Raw genomic sequence first — 18,677 nt, 5'->3', positions numbered from 1 at the left:
ACCACCAACCCCTCAGAAAAGAGGGACGTACACCCCCACCACTCCGATCATGGGTAACCACCTCCCACACCAGACAGGCATGAGGGTGACCTGACCCAAACCTCGCTCAGCCAACATCTCCCCCACCTGGGGGAGAGTGGCAAGGTCAACACCTTGCCCCCAGCCCAAGCTCACACAGCCCCAGGACAATTGAGTGACCCTTTCTCTGCAGCCAGGCAGTAACAGAGGGGCAAATTCCCACTGGACATATCTCCATGACCTCCCCCCGCCCCCCCCCCGCCCCCCCCCCCCCCGCCCCCCCCGCCCCCCCCCCCTCACCCTTTGGGCCCAAGGCATCAGGCCAAGTTGCAAGGGGCAGTGCACCATGGGCACTGCCAAGACATGTGGGCTGAAGGGGGGCTGAGTAGGATGTCTGAGGGATGACGAGGGCTGAGTGGGTGGGTCAGAGGTGGAAGGGTCTGAGTGGGAGGACTGAGGGGGAAGAGGAACTGAGTGAGGGGTCTGGCAGGGGGTTGGGTTGGGTCAGGCCTCTGTGGTATTGGGCGGGCAGTTACCTGTTATTTGTGGTGGGAGGGGAGGATGCTCCTCGATGTTGAGGGTTGGTGGTTCTCTCCTGGTCAGTGGGTGGGGGGGGGGGGGGGGGGGGGGGTGGGGGGAGTACCATTTCATTTTTTCTGTCATATCATGATCCAAAATTAATTTTTGCATACAATTCAATTTTTATTTCAGTCTTTCATCTCCATTGCAAACCACACAGGCACCTTAAGGAGTGGGATCAGGTTCCCATTAATTTTACCACAACACCTGTCAATTTGGCTCAGTAACCAAGCTAACAGAAGGTATTATGCTTTGAGGTGACATTGTTATGCTCCCTGAGATAAATCTGCTACAAACCTGAGACCGGATGCAAAGTTGCTTAGGGAAGCAAAATTTCTAAGGATAATAGGATTTTAAAATGCTTTTTTTGGAAATATTGTCAGCTATCAGGGGAATTTCAAGTGTGTTGAAGTACCAGCAAATCTGAGTAGGATGAGGTCTGTCATGTTATTAATTTGCAATTTGCCTCACTTTAGGATTTCAATATTCTGCCTGACAAATTTCCAAGGATTTCATCCATTCAAATGTAGTTACTGAATAATCTATTTATTTGGATTGAGACTAAGTATAGAATCAATTTGTAACTATGTCACCATAATACAATTCAGGTTTATTTATGTGGCTACTGTTCTAAATGATACCAGCAAAGCTAGAATAAAACCCATCGCGATATCTTAGAATTGGTGGGCACATTTACAAATACTATTTTGGCCTCTTAAATTGGAAATATTGAAAATAATTTCAATCAAAAAAAAAAGATCAGAGAGCATAGCACGTTAGCATGAGAACAAAAATAAAATTAAATGGATATATTTCTAATTATTGGTGAATTTTTAAATGTTTGATGTGTCAACAAAAGATAATTTAATTACAAATAAAATAGGAACACATTTCAGCCAAGTTCACATGCCCACATAGCAGCTGTGTGCTAAGTTGGCCTCTCCCCGTAAGAAAAAAATTATTAGTGAATAAAATAATTACTGAAATTTCAGTGATGTGGGAATTAATTCTGAATATTAGTTGTAAATCTAGTTTGACCAAAATGCAAAGAAAAGGGATAACAGCAACTTGAAAGAGATACTTATCTGCCATTTATAGGAAAGACCAAGTAAATGAAAACTATCCATCTCATTCCAAACTGGACACTCATGGTGTTGTGTAAGCAAAATACTGCACATGCCCCACATTTAACAAAAAATGTGTCAGACCTGACAAAAGTAGTAAAAAAGACAGGAAACCACAAATATCGGATCAAATATTACAAGCAAATATCAGCAGTAATATCCAACAAACAGGTGCCAGAATGTTTGGATTCTCTCCAACTTTACAGTATCCATTTCATCCAAGTTTCATTAGACTCACAAACCATCACAATATTGTGACTTCAGAATCCATGACTCATAAATGCCTTTGACATTTTAACCCCTTTATTTGTGGTTTGCAGTGCAGTGTGACTCAGATGCAATAATACATCAGTTTCAACTAAAAGCTTAACAGGAAATACTGGAGAAATTCAGCAAGTCTGACAGCATCTTCAGAGAGAGAATAGAGCCAATGTTTCGAGTTAGGGTCGAACTAGATTTACAACTAATATTCAGAATTAATTCCCATATCACTGCTCTGACAAAGGATCTTCCAGACTCGAAATGTTGGCTCTATTCTCTCTCCACAGATGCTGTCAGACCTGAGTTTTCCCAGCATTTTCTGTTTTTGCTTCAGGTTCCAGCAACTGTAGTATTTTGCCTTTATCAACTGAAACAATGTAAGTAATTGAAATGTTGAACAAACTCCATTGAGTACAAATTTATGTTATATAAAACCTAATTGCTGCCAAGGAAATTTTCTCACATAAATGGTTTATTGGCTGGAAATTTATTTGGAGTTGTTCCAGCTTTATTAGCATTAACTTTTTCACAATTGCTGTGGAAATATTTCCTGTGGAGGTTAAGATGGCGGAGCATGAGCAGCTTTGAGGAAATTCTCAACCTTTAGCTTTTCTACATCTGAATTTTAGTAAAAATAATCGATATAAAGAAGGCAATAATACCAGGGACAACTTTTTAGGATTTTTGTAGGGAAACAATAAGGGTTTGCGAGTGCATCTCAATGATGTCACAGAAACTAGGGAACAGGAATAGGCCATTCAGCCCCTCGTGCCTGTTCCACCATTCAATGAGATCATGCCTGATGTGTGGCCCAACTCCATATACCTGCCTTTGGCCCATATCTCTTGATACCTTTGCTTAAATTTTTTAAATCTATCTCAGATATAAAGATAGCAACTGATCTAGCATCAACTGCCATTTGTGGAAGAGAATTTCAAACCTCTACCACTTTTTGTGTGTAGAAGTTCTTCCTAACATCTCTCCTGTACGTTCTGGCCATAATTTTTCGACTATGCCGCTAATTCTAGAATCTCCAACCAGTGGAAATACTTTGGGGGCGATTTTACCAGAATTTGGCAAATTGTCGGTTCCGGTGAGAAAAGCAAAATGTGACAGGTCGGTTTTCTCCCCAGATCTTACCATGCTCTGTCATTAAAAAAAGGTGGGTGTGCTTCATGCAGAGGGCCAGGGCCTAAACATGCCAGCAAAGCCTGGCTGCACTGAGATCGGGACACCTTGTTTGAAGAATGCCCCAATCAGACCAAAAAATAATCTCCCCCCACCTCACCAAGGAGTCTCCCCTGATCATAATGGGCATTCACCACCCCTCCCACAGTGATCAGAGCCAGTATCTGTCCCTGTCTGCCACCCCCACCATGCCCCACCACACCCCACCACCCTCACCCCCTGCCAATGGTCAATGCAGGTACCACCCTCTTCTTCCTGAACTTCAGACCCCTTCCCCCCATCCCCCACCCAACCGCCATTGCTGGCATTCCCAGCTCTCATGTTTGCTTCCCCCCTCCATCACCACAAATAAATGAGTCCCTTCCCTCTCCCATGAGGCCACTGGGGTCCACCTCTGGCACTGCCCCCGGCACAGATTGAATGTCAACCTGGCAGTGCCAATCAGTATTGGAAAGTGGGAAATATTGAAATCCATTTTTTAAAGGACTAAACAATATGGGGGCAGAAGAGAAGGAGAACAATTACAAGGCAAGCCAGGCATGTGCTGACTTTTGTTACAAAAAGCAGTTAATGGATTTTAATCAACAATCCTAACCCATTTTGAACCCCTCCCTCTGGCCTCTTCTATCCCTCACACCGAGTACTGTTACCAAGAAATTGGTTGTCTGAATTTCTATGTTCTGATTCACTTTAATCTGTCCCTCTCTAAATTTGAGATTTTTTCAATTCTGATGAAAACATGATAAGGCCGATGTCGCTGTATGGTGCAGCGATTTCAGTGTTTTGGAAGCCAAGTAACAACCATCTGATCACATTTCTACCTGACCATGCAACTGAACACTGATCTTCTTCTTCTGACCTGAGATTTTCCTCATATAGTATTCGCATTGCTTGCAATCTTATTATAATTTAATCCGCATCACGTTCTTCTCATGATTGGCAAGCAAGAGTATCTCCTGGTCTTAGCTTGATCTTGTTCACAGAAATCGTCTTCTTGGCATGAATCTCAAGTTCCAGGAGAACTAGGAAGGCTGGCTAATTACATTAACTGCTTATTTATGACAGGAATCTGCAGAGAAACCATGGAAAATGAAAATGACAGCTATTCCAGTCAAATAAATTTCCTCTGCTGTATATGCAGACTACACTTTCATGGTGTCCACTTAACCCTCTCCACAAGTCCCAATGATGCCAGTTTGAACACAGAAGAAAACATCAAAAGAACAAATGAGCTACCCCCACATATTCCTGCCATTCCATTAATAATCCAACAGTGATTTAAATTATTTGATCACTTAAACTCAAACCTATATAATCTTCAAAGCAACTTCAAGCGAGATATTTTTCCAAGTTCCTTTTAAAGGATGACAATGGAATAGTGCGAGTTAACCCGAATGGAAATCCATTCCACACAGCAATCAATTGGTGACAGATTCATTGGCATCAAAGTGACATCAATACTTTGGTGACTCAGTCAGCATGAAAACTTGTGTGATAAAAATTCAGCACAATCTGGTCTCCCGTCACCCTTCTCTGAGTCCTGTTCCATCGACCACCAGTGAAGGCAGCCCAAAGTGCATGGATGGATCCTAGGAGACAAGGCATAGATCCCTAAAGAGAAGGCTACTCACCCCTCTCAGGAGTCCCAGATGGAGACGCAGAAGTGATACAACCAATGTCACCTGTTTTGTAGGGTCACTATGGAGCAGGGCGGCACGGTAGCACAGTGGTTAGCATTGCTGCTTCACAGCTCCAGGGACCTTGGTTCGATTCCTGGCTTGGGTCACTGTGTGTGGAGTTTGCACATTCTCCTCGTGTTTGAGTGGGTTTCCTCCAGGTGCTCCGGTTTCCTCCCACAGTCCAAAAATGTGCAGGTTAGGTTGATTGGCCGTGCTAAAAATTGCCCTTAGTGTCCTGAAATGCGTAGGTTAGAGGGATTAGTGGGTAAATATGTAGGGATATGGGGATAGGGCCTGGGTGGGGTTGTGGTCGGTGCAGACTCGATGGGCCGAATGGCCTCTTTCTGTACTGTAGGGTTTCTATGTATGTTTCTATGACATCGGGCTTCTGAAGATGTGATTGCAGTGCTTGTGCCTCCAAAACCCTCCTCCAAGGGTCTCAGTCACTCTGGTGGTTTGCTGCACTCTCCATAAGAAGACCTTCCAGAGAGATATGGACCTTGAGGATGTTGAAGTGCTGGAAAGAAACGGCACAGATGACACAAAAATTGGTGTTGTGGTAAATAATGATGAGCAAAGCCTCAGATTATAGGATGATATAGATGGGCTGGTTAGATGGGCAGAACAGTGGCCAATGGAATTTAACCCTGAAAAGTGAGAGGTGATGCATTTTGGAAGGACTGACAAGGCAAGGAAAATTACAATTAACGGTAGGATGCTAGGAAATATGGAGGATCAGAGGGGTACATGTCCATAGATCTCTAAAGACAGAACAGGTAGATAAGGTGGGATACTTGCCTTTATTAACCAAGGCATTGAATGTAAGGGCAGGAAGGTTAGGATGGAGCTGTATGAAATGCTGGTTAGGCCACAGCTGGAGTATTGTGTGCAGTTCTGGTCACCACACTATAGGAAGGAAGTGATTGCACTGGAAAGGGTGCAGAGGAGATTCACCAGGATGTTGCCTGGATTGCGTTTTAGCTATCAAGAGCGACTGGATAGGCTGGAGTTGTTTTCCTTGGAGCAGAGAAGGCTGAGGGAGGACCTGATTGAGGTGTATAAAATCAAGAGGGGAGGAGATAGGGTGGATAGGAAGGAACTTTTCCCCTTAGCAGAGGAGTCAATAACCAAGAGAGCGTAGATTTAAATTAAAGGGAAGAAGGTTTATAGATGTGAGGAAAAACATTTTTACTCAGAGGGTGGTGGGAATCTGGAACTAACTGCCTCAAAGGGTGGTAGAGACAGGAACCCTCACAGCATTTAGATGAGCACTTGAAATCCAATAGCACACACAAGGCTATGGGCCAAGTGCTGGTAAATTGGATTAGAATGGATAGGTGCTTGTGGCCAGCGTGGACACAATGGGCTGAATTGCCTCTTTCCATGCTGTAAAACTCTATGACTTTATGACAGTCAGGAAATGCGCAGGGCCAGGAGGTGAGGGAGGAGGAAGAAAATGAGGCAGAGGGAGGTGATGCTGAACAGAGGGATGGTCCTGTTGTTCTAGGAGGTGCCTTCCTCCTCCTACCCTCCTGGAACAGGACCTCCACATGATCTCCAACATTAGATCTAAGTCGGCATCATTGAAGGGAATAGCTGGTCTGTCCAGATGCCAAACCTCCAACTCACCTATGACATCTCTCTTCTTTCTGGTGCTGTGAATGGCTTTGGCACGATCAGCAGGTGGCTCTCCAGAAACTTAGCACTTAGAAACATAGGAAGTAGGAACAGGGGTAGACCATTTGGCCCATTCTGCCTGCTCCACCATTCAATTCGATCGTGCCTGATTGTCTACCTCAACACCATTTCCCACGCCATCTCCACATCATCTGATGCCTTCAATATCTTTCGATTTCTGTCTTGAACGTGCTCAATGACTGAGAGTGAGCAGCCCTCTGAGGCAGAGAATTCCAAAGATTTACCATCCTCTGACTGAAAAAATTCCTCCTCATCTCAGTCCAAACTGGCCTACTCCTTATTCTGAGACAGTGTCCCTCTGGTTCTTGACAACGAGCAGCCTCAATGAAGGCTGCTGTGGGGAGTCTAAATGAGTCCTAAACTCCATCTGACCCACCACCGTTCCCACTCCCACTGGCTGTAAGCAGTCAGGAAACCCAACTCAATAACAACGAAGTCCTTTCCCAAAAGAAAATCTTAACTTTAATCAGTTTCCCACTGGAGGCAGGTTTCTGACCCGAAAACAAACCAGCTCCTCTTTCCTGCCTCTGTGAAGGAAATTCAGGACATAACCATTAGACTCAGGTAGAAATGTCCAATGGGCAGGATTGGGGCAATGTTGAAACACACGGGAGAGGATGAAGAAATGGAAGTGAAGAAGAGGTGGCAAGGGAATAGATGGCATGGAGGAGGAAAACTGAAGCAGATGATGTTCAGAGAGAGAGGGAGAGGAGTTGATGCCAATAAAAATAAATTAGAAAACTAACGGCAGAGATAGTACCAATCCTGAGACCTGTGTTTTGACGTGAGAAAGAAGGCAAACTGGGCCTGAGGCTGTGGAGTGGAGATGGAAGAAGAGTTCTAGCTTTAACTGAAATAGAAATAGAGAGAGGGAGAGAGAGAGCGAGAGAGAGAGAGATTAGGGCTGGAAATTTGCCATCATGAGTTGGGGAAGGATGTAAACTCAGTGGAGGGACTGGGAGAAGGGTATCAATTAAACTGGCTTGAGAGGGAGGAGAGTCATAATGGATAAGGAGGAGAAATGTCTCTGTCAAAGGGTGTGGAGTTGATTCTGAGCAGCAGGCCTGAAGAGAATTGGCTGTGAGATGGCCACTGTTGAGGTGGCGCTGGGTAAATGTTGATTTACTGGCTCTATTCAAATGAAAGGACTGTCTCGGGCAGTGGTTCCCACACTGGTGTGCTGCAAGAAATGTGCAAGTGTGCTACGGCCATCACTGTGGGGCAGACTCTGAGCCCCGGCTGTATTTATTTTTCTCTCTGTCAACTCCTGAAGGCTGGGCTCCTGCTCCAATGGCACCATAACAGCTATAACTATCGGAGGAAAAGAAAATGGAGCTGAAGAATGTCGTATTACTCCACAAGCTGAAGGTCTAACCTGGTGATTTGGGAACGGGAGCTGCCAAAGGAGAGCTGGAATGAACTCTCAGCTACTATGGCCCTTTGAGGTTTTGCTTTTGTGGAGTTTGAAGACCCCAGAGATGCAGACCCTTACGATCCCTGCAGCTGTGTTCACCCAATGGACAGCATGGGTCATACTGACTGCATACAACAATCATTTCAAAGGTTGCATGAATGCCAGTATTCACCATCATCGGGTTGCTGAGTGAACTGAGCAGATCCAATGTGGAAAATTCTCAGCAGATGCAATGATTTTCAACCATGCTGTGGCCATGGCTATGGGGCAGACTCCAAGCCCCAGTGGTCTGTACAATTGCTTTTCAGATGGTTCCCATGCTTAGAAAAGGTGGGAATGGCACAACTTACCCAGTTCCAATGGAAAGTAAAGGGGATTGGCTCTTCTGATATTTATCCAAAAGTAAGAGAGCACCGAGTATAAATGTAGCTGTATTTTTGGATATTTGTTAATGTCACTGATGTTGAAAGATGTGCAGATTAGGTTGATTAGCTATGCTAAATTGCCACTCAGGGCACAATCTGACTAGCTGTTCATGCCATGCTCCTACTGCAGCGAGGTCAGAGAATTGGCACCCAGCCAAATCTCTGTTCACTGCAGCAGGTCAGGAAAATGCCGCTGGTGTGAACGGCCATAACATTTTGGCCTTAGCGTCTAGAGAAGTCTAGGTTATGGTGGATTAGCCAGGTTAAATGCGCAGGGTTAAGAAGATAGGGCGGGGAGGAGTGTGGGCCTGAGTAGGTGCTCTTTCAGACAGTGTGCGCACACACACTCTGGGTGTTATATTGCCTCTGTTCAATAATATTGCTGGTGTTTGAGTGACTCTTACTGTGCGAGTGCTCAGCTGGTGTCTAGGCCATTCTCAGGGGAGTCATGAGCCCTGGCATAAGAGGTACTTTTCTCTTCTTACCTCATGGCCAACCGTGCAGAGTGTTGAAACTTAAAGTTGTGTGGGATAGAATGACTGTTGCATTAAAGATGGATTGTGGCAAATCCCTGAATAGCAGACCAGGAATAAATACAGAATGAATAAGTGTGGATTTCAATATGAGTACTTATAGGTATTGTAAGCAGCACATTTGCAAAGAAAGTCAATTTTCTTGCCAAGCTTGCCACACTTGACATTTTTTCCTAAACTCCCTTCCCATTGCCTTAGTTGTGATTTTAGATTGATGACCCACTAAAATTGTTGCCCTTGTTATATTGGCTCAGGTCGTATGGCCCCAATAGCAGTGAACATTGAGAAAGTCAACACTGTAGAGGGCAGCATTGGCACCGCAATTTCATAGAGAACCCACTACAGCTCAAATCTTGAAGTTGTAGCATACCTAAATTGTCAGGAGCCCAGGCTGATGGCCCCACTAGGACCTGTCAGCGTGGAATCTTGGCCCTGATTGCCCTGCAGTTACACCAGTGTTTGGGGCTGAACAAATGACCATAAAATGATTTGACCCGCACAGGTGGCGGAGTGTGATGACTAGGGGATTTTCACAGTAACGTCATTGCAGTGTTAATGAAAGCCTACTTGTGACACTAATAAATAAACTTTTGGATATGGAAAGAAACAAACAAAATTGCATTTGTGTGGCACCTTTCACCTCCAGCAATCACAAAGCTACTTTACAATCAACTAAGTATTTTTGAAGAGTGGTTACTCTTGTAATTCAGGAAACATGACAGACAATTTGCACATAGAGTCCTTCCACAAACAGAAATGACCATCTGTTTTATGGGTAATCTGAGAGATAATGTTGGGCAGGACTCCTTTTTGTCCAACTGAAAGGGGAGATGAAGCTTGGTTTAACGTTTCATCAAGATACATGGGAAGAATAGAACAGCAAACTGCCAGATCAACTGGCTTGGACTTAGAAACATGTTGCCGTTCCTTCACTGTTACTTGGTGAAACTCTTGGAATTCCCTCCCCAGCAGCACTGTGGGTGTGCCTACACCTCAGGGACTTCAGTGGTTCAAGAAGCCAGCTCACCACCACCTTCTTGGGGGAACTAACGATGGGTGATAAATGCTGGCCCAGCCAGTAATGCCCACATCCCATAAATGAATTTTTTAAAATGTCGATTTTTAGATTTAGTATCCTCTGCTAGTAAATTATATTTACCTATAGGCGTGCATATAGTCTAGTTATATTTTCCACAAAGACAAGATTTTTCTTATTTTTCTTAAACTCATTGTAATAGTGCCCCATATGAGGCATTTAGCAGTTCATACTGCTGTAACTAGCCAGTACGATCCAGCCAATGCCACAGCGTCAACAGTCTTATTAGGCAATGCTAATTTTGTAGCCAGAGAAATAATACAACACCCCCACCTGGTGGACATGTGAAACAGAGCATTAACAACTTGGTATCTGATTTAAAACAAGGTAGAACAACAGTTACTGTTCTGAAGCTTATTTTACTTTTAACATCCCATTTTGAGCCTGATTTTCTTTTACTAAAATAGAAAATGATGTTACAAAGCAACAATCTAACCAATTGTAATAATAGTACCGTGTTCATGTCACTGAACTATGATCCAGATAAGAGTTCAAATCCCAACACAATAAATGGGACATTTAAATTCATTAATTGAAACAATCTGGAACAAAAAAACTACAATAACGATGACATAAAACTGATGGTTTGTTGTTAAAAACCCATTTGGTTCATTATGATTCTTCTCTGAACTATGCCCCCCCCCCCACAAAAAGGAATTTCAGGAAGGAAATCCACCATACCGTCTGGACTGCACACAGCTCCAGATGCACAGAAATCTTAGCTGCCCTCAGAAATGACCTAGAAAACACTCCATTGCGAGTCCACCATCATCTTCTCAAGTGCATTTTCGAATGGACATTTGCCACCATTCGCTATCATGGCTTAGGGCGGCACAGTGGAACAGTGGTTAGCATTGTTGCCTCACAGCTCCAGGGAACTGCATTCGATTTCTGGCTTGGGTCACTCGGTGTGCAGTTTGCACATTCTCCCTGTGTCTGCGTGGGTTTCCTTTGAGTGCTCCAGTTTCCTCCCACAGTCCAAAGATGTGCGAGTTTGGTGCATTGGCTATGCTAAATTGCCCCTTGGTGTCCCGGGATGTGTAGGTTAGAGGGTTTAGTGGGGCAAATACGTGGGGTTACGGGGTTAGGGCCTGGGTGGAATTGTTGACAGTGCAGACTCGATGGGCCGAATGGCCTCCTTCTGCACTGTTGGGCTTCTATGATTCTTCTCTGAACTATGCCCCCCCCCCCCCAAAAAGGAATTTGATTGAACATTGCAAGACAGAGAGGATTTCATACAAAAGGGACAGGGGCAGTGTGATTTCACCTCAAGCACTTAACATCCACACAATCCCATTGTGTAAATCATTGGACCTAGGCACAGCCACATTGGATACATTTGAGGTATATTCCCATAAGTGGGAAAGATGAGATAAACAAAGCCAGAACTCTCTCAATAATGAAAGAGATAGAGGACGAGGTGAAGGGCAAGGTTGCTTGTGCCACATGGCAAGTTCCAATACAAGTGAGAATCAGGCTGAATACATGAAGTTCAGAGGGGAACTGAAAAAGGAAATAAGAAATAGAGCTCTGAAACCCAGAGCTTGAGCTTCTCCAGCTGATATCACATTTTGTACCCCTGGTCGTTCAGGACACAAGCAGCCTCCTGGTACAGAATGTGCAACTGGCAGGGCTGAAGCACCCTGCCATCAATTTAGTTGATGAGCCAAACTTACTGGAATTAGACTTAAGACTTTCCCCTGATCTGGACAAAAATCCTTCATCTGCTATTTGCCAATCAGCACACCCTCAATCTTGAAGGATGTGAGAAAGGCTCCTCTGTACTCACATTGTGGTTTGTTTGCAGAATAAGCCAATTCATGTTTTTAATATTTTCAGAAGGGAATGAAATCTATAAATGACATTGCTTTGTAAATAATCAAATGTTCCTTTCCAAGGCCAGGCTTATAACTAATTCACAGCTTGGTTTATCATGAATTATGTAGAATGAATTTAAAAGTGCCACCAAGAAGTATATTTCTCTCTTTTCCATGCATTGTTAAATGCATATCATCAGGATTTTTCTCAAAATATTGAAAAATGCTCATTTTCTATTTGCTGCATTTTTGATGTGGAAATTCTTACTGTGCAAGAAAGATCAAGCTGCTCATTTTTCCAAACAGCAATCAGCTTTTCTCTTGAGCTCTGAATGTGATTTAAGTTGGTGAGGTTTCCCTTTTCACCGGCCTGCTACAAGAATCCAAAAGGAAATGATAAACTATGCATATAGTGACAATACATGTTAATACAATTAAGAGGAAATATTAATTATACAAGTAACTGCAACTAAGTCCCAGGCTTGTGATGATTGGCCTCCAAAATCCACAACCACCTTTCTTTGTATATGGCAGAAACTTGTGGCAACTCAGACACCCCACCCACCTCTTCAACCACTGTCTACCCTACCTGTAACAGAGATTGTAGATCACGCAATGGACTCCTCAATCACCTGAGAACTCATTTTTATAGTGTACAATCAAGTCATCCTGAACCCAGAGGGACTGCCTTAGGATGGGGCGACACGGTAGCACAGTGGTTAGCACTGCTGCCTAACAGTGCCAAGGACCCGTGTTCGATTCCCGGCTTGGGTCAGTGTGTGTGTGGGATTTGCACATTCTCCCTGTGTCTGCATGGGAGAATGCAGGGTTTCCTCCGGGTACTCCGGTTTCCTCCCACAGTCCAAAGATGTGCGGGTTAGGGGGATTGGCTATGCTAAATTACCACAGTGTCAGGGGATTAGTACATGGGGTTATGCGGATAGGGCCTGGGTGGGATTGTTGTTGGTGCAGACTCAATGGGCCTTCTGCGCTTTAGGAATTCTATGATGGCATGACTCTAGTTACTGGAGAGTTTCCCCATTGACGTGTTTTATTAAGGCACCTTTGTAACAGTTGTTTAGATGCTGTTTTATGCTAAAGAGCAGCTACTCTCACTTTTCCCTGGCATTCATATTTTCAATTTATTTTGTTTGGAGTACTGACATAAAATGTCTGTAAATATTTCACGGGTGCCCCATTTTCCATTGTTAAATCTGTTCTCAAGCTGTAGCACTTAGCATGGCTGTACTGCAATACTAGCCAAATAATTTCTTCATTGAGAAGAGTCTTGTCTTCACAGGACAATGCAGTGTGCTTTTATCAACACCAAAAGTAGTGTGAAATGTATGTTATCAAGTAGATTATTCCTTCATGCTGGTGCCCTCATCACTTTACACATTCCCAATATTCAAGGCTCAGCCAAAGGTGGTACTGAAAGGCCACAGCTGCTATTGGACATAGAACACACCACAGTAGAGAAATTCAGTGCCCTTGCTTCGCAGTGTGACTCATCATGAGGAAATACTGCATTAGCAGGCGAGGAACTTGGGGGTTGGGGGTAAGGAGAGAGGGACTGTGCTAACATTAATTGGTAGCACTTTTGCCCTCATGCCACAAAACCATAGGTTCAAGTCCCACTCCAGAGACTAGAGCACAAAATATAGGCCAACACTAAAATACTGAGGGAGTGCAATGCTGTTGGAGGGGCTGTCTTTTGGATGGGTGTTAAACCAAGGTCCAAGCTGCTTTTGAAGGTGAACATAACAGATCCTATGGCACTATTTTGAAGAGGAGCATGTGGCGAGGAGGTCAAGTTATTCCTAGTGCCCTGGCAAATATTTAATTCTCAAATCAACCATCACAAAATTGGATTTCAATCATTATCACATTGCTATTTGTGGGCACTTGCGGTATGCACCTTTTACAACTAAACAAAAGTGTGGTGAACAGTCATTCCCTTGTTCAGTTCCCATGGCAATGCCTTGGCCAGAGTCAACCTGCCTGGTTTGAATTTAAACAAAAGTTTGGTAGTTAACTGTTGCCTGGCAACAGTTTTCCATGACAATGCCTCTACTAGTGGCCACTTGCCAACCAATCAGCACTCTTCTTGCATGCAATTTAAGTTGTTTCCATTATATTTGGTAGTCTTTTGGTAGCTGTCCTGATGAGTTCAAAACAAATAGCTTCAACAGCATGTCTCTTTTGTCAGCAATACTCATTTTGTACAGTATCAAATGACTGATTTCTGACTGAAGGATTTACAAATAAAGTCATTGAAGTGTCTGGGTGGGTAGTTAATGGCAACAGCAAAAACGAGAATGGTTAAGAGCTACAATCAAGCATGGAAATTTTGGTCAAGTTAAATACTGATACAGGTCAGAGAAGACTGAAGCAAGTTGCGACTTTTCCTGAGAGATGTGACGAGACGTTTCCTGTGTTGACCAAATAAGGATAGTTGTTTGGATGGGTGCCAGACATACTGACGTCACCAAATCCCACTTGATTCCATATCATTTGGGAATTGTTTATGAGTAATTCCACTGGCTTTAATTGAACATTGGGACCAGTTTCCAGTGGTATCATTGTTTGAGTGCCAGAGAACTTTCTGAAAGGATGTACAAAGTTTAAGATGAACAGAGGAACTTTGAGTCATTTCCTTAGCGGAATTTGAGAATTACATTCGCAACATGCGCCCTGAAAATCAGCTTCAGAGAAGAACAAAGAAGATCAGAAGAACAAATAAGTTCAGAATAATGAAGAACTACGAGAGCAGACCTGGCCAGTTCACTCAAGCGAATAGTATTTACATTCCCTTTGTCCAATTCTACCCTCCCTCCATCCCAATAGTATAAATCTCTGCTGATTCTCTTTGCTCTTAACTCTGACAGAAGGGTCATCTAGACTTGAAACGTTGGCTCTATTCTCTCCCCACAGATGCTGTCAGACCTGCTGAGATTTTCCAGCACTGTTTTTGTTTGAGTAGTATTTATTTTCAGTTAAAGTTAAACTAGAGTTAGAGTTGAAGTTAAATGAGTTAAAGTTAAGGTTGAAGTTAAGTGAATTAGAACATAGAACATAGAACATAGAACATTACAGCGCAGAACAGGCCCTTCGGCCCACGATGTTGCACCGACCAGTTTAAAAAAAAAAAACTGTGACCCTCCAACCTAAACCAATTTCTTTTCGTCCATGAACCTATCTACGGATCTCTTAAACGCCCCCAAACTAGGCGCATTTACAACTGATGCTGGCAGGGCATTCCAATCCCTCACCACCCTCTGGGTAAAGAACCTACCCCTGACATCGGTTCTATAACTACCCCCCCTCAATTTAAAGCCATGCCCCCTCGTGCTGGATTTCTCCATCAGAGGAAAAAGGCTATCACTATCCACCCTATCTAAACCTCTAATCATCTTATATGTTTCAATAAGATCCCCTCTTAGCCGCCGCCTTTCCAGCGAAAACAATCCCAAATCCCTCAGCCTCTCCTCATAGGATCTCCCCTCCATACCAGGCAACATCCTGGTAAACCTCCTCTGCACCCTCTCCAAAGCCTCCACATCCTTCCTGTAATGTGGGGACCAGAACTGCACACAGTACTCCAAGTGCGGCCGCACCAGAGTTGTGTACAGTTGCAACATAACGCTACGACTCCTAAATTCAATCCCCCTACCAATAAACGCCAAGACACCATATGCCTTCTTAACAACCTTATCTACTTGATTCCCAACTTTCAGGGATCTATGCACACATACACCTAGATCCCTCTGCTCCTCCACACTATTCAAAGTCCTCCCGTTAGCCCTATACTCAACACATCTGTTATTCCTACCAAAGTGAATTACCTCACACTTCTCCGCATTAAACTCCATCCGCCACCTCTCGGCCCAACTTTGCAACCTGTCTAAGTCTTCCTGCAAACTACGACACCCTTCCTCACTGTCTACCACACCACCGACTTTGGTGTCATCAGCAAATTTGCTAATCCACCCAACTATACCCTCATCCAGATCATTAATAAATATTACAAACAGCAGTGGCCCCAAAACAGATCCCTGAGGTACACCACTTGTAACCCCACTCCATGATGAATATTTACTATCAACCACCACCCTCTGTTTCCTATCCGCTAGCGTAAACAGGTTAAGAAGCAGAGAGTTAAGAGTTTAGATTATGTGATGATGAAATATGTCCCCATGAAGGAAAACACCCTCTACATAATTTTCCATTGTAAAATTTTACATTGCAAAATGATAAGTACCTCTGTCACCTCAAGAGATCTTCACCTTTGTAGGGGGAAAAAATGGTTATTTTATGTAGGAACTGAGCCAATGAAAAATAGGTAGATGTTAACATAAGTTTTTAATAATTGTTAACACCAGAACAGAGAGTCTGCCACCATACCAAAGCATGTATCAAGTAGTAGACAAAAATGTTATTTTCTCTGATGCTTTAAAACTTTGTTCAGTTGCCAAATGAAGGTTGGACTTTGCTATGTTCACTAGTTTTAGACCAATATGCAAAAGTAAATACATGTGAATGTAGTCAAGAAATGGCTTCTTTTGAGCTGATTAAACAAGGTGTACCATTTAATCATTTTGTCTTTTTTTTCCAGAGAAGGGAGGTTACCTACAAAAAAAGCCAATATGCATTAATACTGCATTAAGTATTTATTGGTTCTATTTAGTGAGTCATTTGCCATTCACAGCAGAAATAAATTTAAAGTGGCACATTAGTTCAGTGGAATTAATACTACAAATAAGAGGTTCACTAGTTTTTACATATTGTACAAATTAGTTCTTATATGGAACTTATTGAAGGACTGTCATGGAGTAAGAATCATGTTAATTCGCCTTTGGGGTGGGAGGAAACAAAAAAAGGGAGGAAATAAGAGACAAATCAGCAACTTCCCAACAGTCTCCTGCATGTCAATGCATAATTTCTTGGATACAGGACCAATGGGGTAGCATGAAAACCACATGGAACTTTGGAGAGAAGGTAATATTAAGCATAGCACATATTTGGCAAGTAAGGATGAATAAGATGCTACAAAAAGAGAAATGTACTAAAAGTTTAAATCAAGATCAAGGTGTGGCTTTAAAATTTCTACATTCAAATATGCTATTGGTGCCCTAGAATTTAACACTTAACACTGAAGTTCATATGTTAGTTCTTCAAGTTAGAATTACAACTGCACGGTGGGGTGGGGAAAAAAAGATTGCAATTCATAACACTTCCAAGAAGGCACAAGAATTTATCTTGTACAATGTTAAGTTTAATTGATCTAAGCTGGTCAAAAGTTTAGTAAAATGAAACTGTAATAATCCCAGGTCACCAGTCTTAAAATCTTTATGCTGAGACTTGAAGTACCTAGTTGTAACAGGGGTTATAGGAACTATTAAAACAAAGTAGATTAATTTAAAGTAGGGATCACAGTGTACTTTATGTGCCTTATATATTATACAAAGGTATTGTCTGTATAAGCACACATATAATCATTTTTGAACAGGTATTATAGATTTAAATTGTATTTTTGTATTTTCTTGTGAGTTTTGGCCAACAAACAATTTACTGCTTGGCATAATGGGAAATAAGTTTAATTAGACAGACCATATTCTTTTAGAACAATGAAGCATTGAGCATATATCCTATTACCAGGGGCAGGCCAGGCAGCTACAAGCAACCAAGGTTTTTCAAATGAATAGAAAGACTTCTAGCTGCAATGAACAGACATATTCAGCTTCCACTGATAAGGGGACAGAAAACAGACAAGAAAGATGACTCTCTTCTCGTTCCCAGGACTAGTGTCGGATTTGAGTAAGATTACTAGGCAACCCCCCCCCCCCCCCCCCCCCCACCCAACCTCTGGGTTTGGTTGACCAATTAGTTCCTAATTCTGCTGGAAAGTAGAATTATATTGGCTAAAGTAAACAAAGTGCATTAAATGTAAAGTCCAGCTTGGAAGCCAACTTGGGCTGGAGGATCAAATCTTCAGAGACGTATATCTGTTGTGCTCATGTGATGTAATGTCAGAGAGAAGGTGGAATCTTCTCACCATCTTTCTCCCAATACATGCTGGTCAAATAAAGAACGTCTTTAACTGCATACTGTATTTTGCAAGTCTGTGTGATAGCTGTAATCAGCTGAATACAAGACTCCCCCCCAACCAGAGGGAGGCCCCGAGAAAATCCCCTCACAACACTGCGAGCAGGGTTCGGTCACTCGAGTCCGGAGGCAAGACATGTTTCCCAGAAGTGGGTGAGTACATTTCATAATTACCACCCAGTAGTTAGGGGGGTTACGTGTCTGGCAGCCGGAAGCCAGGAGTTGAGAAATCTGAACTGGGGAAGAAGCGAATACAGTGTGACTGTATTAAAACACCGCGCTCAAAGCAGGGGACCAGGAACGGAATTCTGGGGCACCCTGTCAGCTGAGCAATAAAAAGGTCATGTGGTAGATAAGGGCATTAGGAGTAAGCTGTGCTTATCGTAAGGAATCTGGGACAGGCGCCTGGATTGGTTTATTGAGCAGAGCAATAAAAGTCGCACAGTAAGAGGCATCGAGGAATTAGATAGACCATACCAAAGGGTGACGGATAATTCAGGTGCAAGCAATCCCTAGTGAGGGATTCAAAAATAGGTGAAGGGACGGTGCAGGTCCCATTGGCAGGAGTCTCCAGTGAGACTTGTGAGTGAAGCAGGAAGAGGTAGTGAGGCGAGCGGCTGCAAGGTAGTGATGAACGGTCCATATTTGACAGATTCCGGATGGGGATCTGACGGTAGTGACAGAGCATGGAAAATTACGAAAGAAAAATTACAGAAAAGGGGTATAATCCGGAGGCTCCG

The sequence above is a fragment of the Mustelus asterias genome, chromosome 2, assembly GCF_964213995.1.
Source record: "Mustelus asterias chromosome 2, sMusAst1.hap1.1, whole genome shotgun sequence".
NCBI classification, from domain to species: domain Eukaryota; kingdom Metazoa; phylum Chordata; class Chondrichthyes; order Carcharhiniformes; family Triakidae; genus Mustelus; species Mustelus asterias.
The sequence above is the reverse complement of the archived record's forward strand: the minus strand, read 5'-3'. Positions refer to the sequence as shown.